Consider the following 9,912-nt stretch of genomic DNA (forward strand, 5'->3'; position numbering starts at 1 on the left):
TTTAAGCCAACTTTTCCACTCTCCACTTTCACTTGCATCAAGAGGCTTTTTACTTCCTCTTCACTTTATGCCATAAGGGTGGTGTCACCTGCATATCTGAGGTTATTGATATTTCTCCTGGCAATCTTGATTCCAGCTTGTGCTTCTTCCAGCCCAGCATGTCTCATGATGTACTCTGCATATAAGTTAAATAAGCAGGGTGACAATATACAGCCTTGAAGTATTCCTTTTCCTATTTGGAACCAGTCTGTTGTTCCATGTCCAGTTCTAACTGTTGCTTCCTGGCCTGCATTTGGGTTTCTTAAGAGGCAGGTCAGGTGGTCTGGTATGCCCATCTCTTTCAGAATTTTCCACAGTTTATTGTGATCCACACAGTCAAAGGCTTTGGCATAGTCAAGAAAGCAGGAATAGATGTTTTTCTGGAACTCTCTTGCTTTTTCCATGATCCAGCGGATGTTGGCAATTTGATCTCTGGTTCCTCTGCCTTTTCTAAAACCAGCTTGAACATGTGGAAGTTCACGGTTCACATATTGCTGAAGCCTGGCTTGGAGAACTTTGAGCATTACTTTACTAGCGTGTGAGATGAGTGCAATTGTGCGGTAGTTTGAGCATTCTTTGGCATTGCCTTTCTTTGGGATTGGAATGAAAACTGACCTTTTCCAGTCCTGTGGCCGCTGCTGGAAAGTGCAGAGTACATCACTCTGTGCAGAGTACATCATGCGAAATACCAGGATGGATGAAGTACAAGCTGGAATTGCTGGGAGAAATATCAATAACCTCAGATTTACAGATGACACTACTCTTAGTGTAGAAAGCAAAGAGGAACTGAAGACCCTCTCGATGAAAGTAAAAGAGGAGAGTGAAAAAGCTGGCTTAAAACTCAACATTCAAGAAACTAAGATCATGGCATCTGGTCCCATCACTTCATGACAAATAGATGGGGAAACAATGGAAACAATGACAGACTTTATTTTCTTGGACTCCAAAATCACTGCAGATGGTGACTGCCACCATGAAATGAAAAGAAGAGCTTTTTGGAAGAAAAGCTATGACCAACCTTGTTGTGTTAGTCACTCAGTTGTGTCTGACTTTTTGCGACCCCGTGGACTGCAGCCCACCAGGCTCCTCTGTCCATGAGATTTTCCAGGCAAGTATACTGGAGTGGGTTGCCATTTCCTTCTCCAGGGGATCTTCCCAACCCAGGGATCGAATCCAGGTTTCCTGCACTGCAGGCAGATTCTTTACCAAGTGAGCTACAAGGGAAGCCCCAAAATCTATACTAGGCTGGCTTAATCAACCTCTTCAATGGTGGACCCAGAGGAGACACCACCTGATGGAGGAGCTCCACCACCAGGGAAGCCCCCAGGCCTTCCTCCTGGCAGTCCCCCAGGCATGCCTCCTGCGCTCTGGTACAGCTTGGTAATGATGGGGTTGCAGACTTTTCCAGCTCCTTCTGCTGATGTTCAAATTCTTCCTTCTCTGCAGTCTGGTTCTTCTCCAGCCAGTTGATAGTTTCATTACGCTTGTCAATAATCTTCTGTTTGTCTTCATCATTAATCTTGCCCTGAAGTTTCTCATCCTCAACAGTAGCTTTCATGTTGAAGGCATAGGATTCAAGTGAATTCTTTGAAGACACCTTATCCCGCTGCTGCTCATCTTCAGCTTTGTACTTCTCTGCTTCTTGAACCATGCATTCAATGTCTTCCTTGCTCAAGCGGCCTTTGTCATTAGTGATAGTCTAATCACTAATGACATCACTAATGACCAACCTAGACAGCATATTAAAAAGCAGAGACATTGTTTTGCTGACAAAGGTCCGTCTAGTCAAAGCTATGGTTTTTCTAGTAGGCATGTATGGATGTGAGAGTTGGACTATAAAGAAAGCTGAGCGCTGAAGAATTGATGCTTTTGAACTGTGGTGTTGGAGAAGACTCTTGAGAGTCCCTTGGACTGCAGGGAGATGAAACCAGTCAATCCTAAAGGAAATCAACCCTGAATATTCACTAAAGGACTGATGTTGAAGAAGCTCCAATACTTTGGCCATCTGATGCGAAAAGCCAAATCACTGGAAAAGACCCCGATGCTTGGAAAGATTGAAAGTTGGAGGAGAAGGGGGATGACAGAGGATGAGATGGTTGATGGCATCACTGACTCAATGGACATGATTTTGAGTAAGTTCCTGGGAGATGGTGATGGACAGAGAAGACTGGTGTGCTGCAGTCCATGGAATGGCGAAGATCTGGCTATGACTGAGTAACTGAACTGTCTGACTGACTTGCAAGACAGGCTAGGAGGAAGACCATGTGTGCGTGCTTAGTCGCTTCAATCGTTTCTGACTCTTTTTGATCTGTTGGGCTGTAGCCCTCCAGGCTCCTCTGTCCATGGGAGATTCTCCAGGCAAGAATACTGGAGTGGGTTGTGTGCCCTCTTCCAGGGGATCTTCCTGACCCAGGGATAGAACCCACATCTCTTATGTCTCCAGCATTGGCAGGCAGCTTCTTTATCACTAGCACCACCTGGGAAGCCCAGGAGGAAGATCATGGAAAAAGAAAAAGGAGATCATCTAAAAAGAAATTTAAAAAGACACTGAATTTTCATAGTATCAGCTGTCAGCTCCAAGTATTGACCTGAGTGTTAGCAAAGGTGAGAAAATCATTCAGTGGTATTGTCAACACACACATATACATCTATAATTTCAAGCTGAACCCTGGAGTAAGACTTAAATTCTGCCCATAGAAAAGCTCTCAGTTGGTCTGCACATACTGACAAAGGGTTTACTGGACAGAATCGGAAGTCTAACAAAAGGGCCAGTTAATTCCAGGGATGACTTCTTTTGCTGGCCTCAGATACTACCTCCGACTCAACATTGTTTCCAGTCTCTAAGAAAATCATAATAACAATAATTGCTAAACTCTTCCCCAAGTTCTGTTATTTACAAAGACTCTTACCAGTTCATTTGCTTCTGTGAGGTAGGTAGGGTCAGTACTTTTATAGAACCTGACAGATGAAGAAGCTGACTTCGGCCGCTCCCCAGAATGCAAAGCAACTGAATAAGCCACAAACTCAAGCCCTGGGACTCCAGATCCTAGTACTGCCCCCCCCCAACCCCCGCCCCCACTGAGTTGAAATGTCATGGAACATCTAGAAGCAAAGGTGCAGGTTTTGAGGTGGGCTGGTACATTCCAAGTGGAAACTGAATATCCCAAAGGGCTTTGATCTGAGTGGTCCTCCTAGAGAATTCAAGAGGAAGGATTCCGGCCTTCCACAGTCAGATTAGGCAGAGGGAGACAACTAACTTGATTCGTTCCTTTACTTTTCTCTTCACTATGTAAAAACCATAGGCCTGGAGGCTTCCAAAGTAGTGAAGGCCAAACATTCTGAGTTCTTTTTTTCCCTCACTCTATTACTTTTTTATCGGTAGAAGCAATAGAACAAAAACATGAGTATCTATAGATTTTTCCAAATATCTGTTATATAAATTTCTAAGGTAGAATCACTGGGTTCAAAGATATGCACATTTAATCTCTGACATATAGTTAAAATGCTTTCCTTGGAATTTCTTTTATTTTTTGAATTGAAGTGTGGTTGATTTATAACACTGTGTCAGTTTCCGGTGTATAGCAAAGTGATTTGGTTTTATATATATTCTTTTTTCTATTCTTTTCCATTATAGTTTATTACAAGATATTGAATATAGTTTCCTGTGCTATACAGTAAAATCCTTTTTGTTAATCTTTTCTATATGGTAGTATGTGTTGGTTAATCCAATACATGAGTCCTTTCGCATTATAGATTAATATAAAGTTAACAGCAACAGTGAAAGAAAATGATTTCACACCTACAAAATATTTTACTATAAGGTCTCAGTTGAAAATGCTTATCTGACTAGTAATACTTTTCTCACCTAACAAGGTATATATGCTGCTGCTGCTGCTCAGTCGCTTCAGTCGTGTCCGACTCTGTGCGACCCCATAGACGGCAGCCCACCAGGCTTCCTGTCCCTGGGATTCTCCAGGCAAGAACACTGGAGTGGGTTGCCATTTCCTTCTCCAATGCATGAAAGTGAAAAGTGAAAGTGAAGTCGCTCAGTCATGTCCAACTCTTCGAGACCCCATGGACTGCAGCCCACCAGGCTCCTCTGTCCATGGGATTTTCCAGGCAAGAGGACTGGAGTGGGGTGCCAAAGGTATATACAGTAGTTGCTAAAGCTTGAACCGTATCTAGTTATAAGACAGTTCTAAACAGTGTTAGGTCAAAAGAATTGTCTGGCTGTTATTCTGACCAGGTAAAAATAGTCAAGCAATAGCTTGATGGAAACGGTTTTAAATTTAAATTACTTAAAAGTGAGCAATCAAATTTTGTCTGTGATTGACTCAGTGATCTAGTCATTCTATAAAATTTAAATAATATTAATAGTTAATGATAGTTAAGTTTTTTGACTGCTTAGTGTGAGCCAGAAACTGTGCATTTACATACTTTCATTCCTGTACAATTACATGAATGCCAATACTGTTACTAGCTACACAAAAAAGATGTAAAAAACAGACTGAGTGCCTAGGTAACTTGTCCACACTATACAGCTACTAATCAGCTGAGCTACCACTTGAATCCGGGGCTGTAGTGTTCCAGAGTCTAAACCTTTTACTATGCCCACTTGACTCAAACTTAGCCAGATCCTCTGTCTCAGTTAACTTCCTAATGTTCTGCTATATTCCTAATGCTGGTTATCAAACCCAAAGACAGCTTACTTTGGAAAGATAGAATTAAGTTAAATCAGCTGAGAGCAAAATGGAATACATGCTAATAGGAAAGCCTGCTTTCTATAATGAGGAAGTTTGGTGCCAATCTGAGTAACCAGTGCATGACCAGGAATTGTATCAGAGTGATTCTTTTCAAATAAGAAATTAATCTTCTGGATATACTTGAATTCAAACATAAAAATGTATTACAAAGATTTTAAAATTGTGTGTAACAGGAAAAGACAAAAAATTTGATGGAGCCAGAAGAATAAATAAATTATGACAAATACATACAAGAAAGTACTATGCAACCTTAAAAGAAATTAAACATATTAGTGTGTGCTAAGAGATCAGTCACCAAGACATATGCTACTGCTGCTGCTAAGTCGCTTCAGTCGTGTCCGACTCTGTGCGACCCCATAGACTGCAGCCCACCAGGTTCCCCCGTCCCTGGGATTCTCCAGGCAAGAACACAGAAGTGGGTTGCCATTTCCTTCTCCAATGCATGAAAGTGAAAAGTGAAAGTGAAATCGCTCAGCCATGTCTGACTCTTAGCGACCCCATGGACTGCAGCCTACCAAGCTCCTCCGTCCATGGGATTTTTCAGGCAAGAGTACTGGAGTGGGTTGCCATTGCCTTCTCCACACCAAGACATATAGTTATGTGAAAAATCAAAGATCTGACTAGCATGACCAGTATGTTACCAAGTCGATATCAAAAGATAGACATACAAATTCATACAAAATAGAATATCACAGGGAAGAGCTACAAGATCCTGGTATTGTCTTTGAAGACAGCACACTTCAGGGTAAGCTACTATTTCCCCAAATATGTGCTTGGCTATCAATACACCCAAGTGTTGGACTGAGGTTATAGAATGCAACTCCTGGACAGCCCGCCCAGTGGATTGATTGTCCACAATCAGCAGGAACATTTCTAGGTGAAGTGCAAATTGCTTTCCCTCAAGCTTGACCCTTCCAAGCCATAATGATAATTGCTGCTGTGTTGCAAGCTGGGCTTATGAACAAAGCAAGGGTTAGCACCTTCCCCTCAGGAAAGCAACCAAGAAGTAGGGACTGCACACATCTGATTGTGACAAATGCCTACCTTACCTGCTAATCAGCGCCCAGTAGTAGCTATCTTGTAATCTCCTCAAGGCAGAAAACACCACACCGCTCAGCTCAAAAAAAAAAAAAAAAAAATACATAAAATCTTCTGCTTCTATATATTCCTGGTAACAAATGAAATAGGTTCAATTTTAATCATATGAGCAGTCAATCAAATATCAAATTGAAAACAATGAACTACAAAGAGCCTCCTCGAAGTCACTTAGCATTGATAAATTAGTAATGTATTATTAAATTATTCATATCTTTTTTTCCTTCAGACTATAATGATATACTGTACACAGCACTGATAATTTACTTAGGCCGAGTCCATTCATTTAATTATGCTGCTAAACTTGGTAGGCCAATTGGTCATCATGAGAGTTTCCAGGCAAGCTAATCACAAATATATAGAACATGTTCCTTATTGTCCCCAGCGGCTAAGTGCTAAAATGCTATTTAGTGCTCAGAAGGTTAATGTCCTGCTTATGTAAATTGTCCAATTTAACATTCAGCAGCAGTATCATAAATTCTGGCTCCAGGATTTCATTAAACGTATGTTCAAACTAGTTGACCTTAAAGGTTAACAAGCACAAGTTAAACAGGACAATTATTTAACTCACTTCTTATCAAGAGACTGAAGTGTACTAGCCATTTAATAGCTCTGCAGACTTCACAATTAGAATTCTTCGAAGGTCTCTGATAAAACGGCAGGTCATGAATTTTCATAAGGATGTCAGATAATAACTATTTATAGGCACTTGTTTTTCTTTCTTATAAACTTAAACTTTGATCTTAACATTCAATTAGAAATAAGTCCACAGAAAAGGACTAGGTGACTCAAGTTGCTAGGGTTCGCCTTCATTTGGGTGTGCAGGAGGACTTAAAACCTCATCTCTGCCTTGTCATTCATGGAAATTAACATGAAAGTCAGGGCCTTACCATTAAGGGTGCAGAGCTCAGATGAAGCACAGAGCCCAACACTGAGAAACAACATTGCTCACTGGTGTGAGACATTCAACTGAAACATTTGATATTTTCTTAAAAGACCCCCAAATGTCTATTAACCTGGAAAAAAAAACGCATTCATCTTTGCATTTATATTATGATGGGTTTTAATACAGTAGAAAGTTAGATCCTTCAAGATGTCCTTTTCCTCACCAGTCTGGTTTCTTCTCCTACTCTCCTTGAGCATTATTTTTGTGAAATGGAAGCGAATCACTGGACATGCTCAATATGGCTCTGCTCTCTACGCTGGGGTGAAGCTTGGAGCAAAGTCCCTGGGCTGACATTTCCACGTGCTTCTCTGTGCATCAGGATCAGGCAGTCGCTTCGGGGATGCATTAAATTGGTAACCACACAATCTCAATATTGGACAGCCACTGTCCACCAGGAAAAGGCCCAGAAGTGTTCTCTCCTTGTACGTTTAACTGTTCAGACTGCAGGCTCTTTGGAAGATAAAGCAGCAAATGAGAGCAAACGGGACTTTATTAATAAATCATGAGCTGAATTTCTGTCAGGAGCTGAAATGGAGGAAAAAAACGTGTCCAAATTGCCTGTGGGTATGTTTATGAGGGGTGTGATAAGTAATTTTAAAAATTTTGTAATTTACCTTTGGTTAAAGTAATTAGATCCAACGGTAGAAAAGGAATAGATAGATAGATAAATGTTAAATAATATCTATGCTTGACCCAGCTCCTCTTTTGTGCATTCCTCATTTGCCCAGAGGTTACTGATTTTTAGGAGCTGTTTAAAAAAAAAATCATATAAGGAAGAAATATTTTCTAGCATGAAAATACGTGACAGTGTTTTATATCCTCTTGTGTTGCTCTTCATCCAAACTTCATCTTTTGAATATTGGCTTCAAATCCTGCCTGAAAGGGGACATAAATAAAGCGAAATGGCTAATGGACTAAAAACACTTATGATCAGGTTTTCATAACTAACATTATTGATAGCTTCTCCCTTGCAGGCACCCACATTCAGTGCAATATCCATTTCTAAAGTAAGATTTAAAGCCCTATTTGCAATAAAAAAGCTAGCACATGCAAATAAAGAACGCTAGAGTGAGGCCAAGAATGCACCCCCTCCCCCTCCCAAGAGATGGGGGAAAGACCTCTTTCCAAAGCAGAGCTGACCAGGGGGGACACAGAACTCTTTTTCAGATTTCAGACATGGCTGTGCATTTAATGGTGCTCTGGAAAAGTCTTCAGGGACAGGAAATTGTTAAGTCCTGAATTTGGAAGCAACCACTGCTGTCTTCTCAGTGGCATTAGTATTTGCACTTGGCCAGATAAATAAATCTGCATGTCTGTACATTGAAACAATAACAAGATTGTCCTGCAGTAAATGTAGCATAGTGCAAACAAGGAAGCAGGCAAGACGGGAGTATTTTCAGGGAGTCTGGTGGTTTCCATGTCCATTTTCATGTGACTTTCCTGTTGTCGTCGTTTTTCTTTTTACTCCAGGGATTTCTGTTTTAGAAAAGAGAGTGGAAGAAAAGCCTTTCCGATGACTGGAAATTTATTTTGTGTTTAAAAATTTTTGTATCAATAACTCTATCTTTTAAAATATTTTATCTATAGTAACAATAAGAGGATACTAGCAGAGCAGAAAGCTTTTTATCTGCTTCTTGCTATTTAGACGTGATTTCAGTTGAGTTCAGTCGCTCAGTCGTGTCCGACGCTTTGCGACCCCATGAATCGCAGCATGCCAGGCCTCGCTGTCCATCACCAACTCCCGGAGTTCACTCAGACACATGTCCATCGAGTCAGTGATGCCATCCAGCATCACCCTGATGCTGGGAGGGATTGGGGGCAGGAGGAGAAGGGGACAACAGAGGATGAGATGGCTTTAGGAGGGGCATAATTTTCTTCTCTTTTAGTTCTTATTGTTCCCATCTCAGCAGAAAAGAATTTTTTCCTTCAAATTCTGTACTTTATTATTCTAAAATAAAAACATTAAGTTCAGATTGACCTCAGGTGGCTTCAGCCTTCAGTGGCTCAGAGCAAGGCTTGGGCTCCAGGTCAAAGATGGAGGCTGGGTCATAGCGGTGAGAGCACCGAATTCCAGACACTAGATCAAAGGTCAAGGCCCCGGCCCTTCAGCTCTGCAGAAATGAATTTCCTCAAAGATGGAAAGTAGAGAAACAAGTATAGTATTTATTAGGAGGAAAAAAAGTACAGGAGATGTGGACACATGGACAGACTCAGAGAGAGAGAGTTGCTGAGTTGTGCTCTCACGACACCTACATGGGGCATTTCTTCTGGGTTTCCTTTGCCGATCATTTTGATTTGCTTGGTTCTGAGTCCATGTTTAGTATATCTCAGGATCCTCCCATGCGTGCACGTGCATCTCTTAGCCAAGATGGGTTCTACAGAAGGGGCATATGGGCCAAGCATCTCTTAACATCACTTCCCTTTCGACCTCCACAGAGCCTTTCTGCGCATGTGTGGATGGGGAGGTCTCCTGACTTGAGATTGAGAAATATGTGGTCTCAGCAGGGTCCAGCCTCCTCTCTCAATTGTCCTGCTATTCTGTCTTGGAATTTCAGTCCATAGGGAATGAAACTCCAATTGCTTTACTCTTGGGGGGGGGGGGGGGCCCGCGGCGGGGAGGGGAGTATCTACCTCCTGCCTCAAGATTACAAAGAGAACTGTAAATCATGGCTTAATTAAATTAATTCAAAAGAGGATTGAATTTGTGGGACTGGTATAGTAACTCAGGTCTACAGCTTCTATTATGGGAGAATCCCCTTCTTCAATTATATTGGAAATCTGAAAACAGTAGAATCCCAATATATGGTCCCCTTGGATCCCCTCCCCTCCTGGCATTGTGTGTTAAAATATGAGAGATTATCACTTCTGTACTATAAAGAATAAGGATGGTTTCAAGCTATATAGCAATCAACAGCAAAACCTCTCTTCCTCCCTTCAGAATCACACGGTCCTGAAAGAGATTAGTGACAGAGAAAAATGTTTTATACAGGAAATTGCAAAGATTTCAAGATTTCAATCACCACTCAGTTTCTGAGTGGTGATTCTGGGACTTAGTCATGAGTCCCTATT

General features: G+C 41.4%; 1 pseudogene; it reads right to left on the reverse strand.

Moving 5' to 3' along the window:
- Nucleotides 1-1,280: 1,280 nt before the first annotated feature.
- Nucleotides 1,281-9,132, reverse strand: LOC113907054 (annotated as a pseudogene).
- Nucleotides 9,133-9,912: the final 780 nt, after the last annotated feature.

The sequence above is a fragment of the Bos indicus x Bos taurus genome, chromosome 16 (genome assembly GCF_003369695.1).
Source record: "Bos indicus x Bos taurus breed Angus x Brahman F1 hybrid chromosome 16, Bos_hybrid_MaternalHap_v2.0, whole genome shotgun sequence".
Taxonomy (NCBI): domain Eukaryota; kingdom Metazoa; phylum Chordata; class Mammalia; order Artiodactyla; family Bovidae; genus Bos; species Bos indicus x Bos taurus.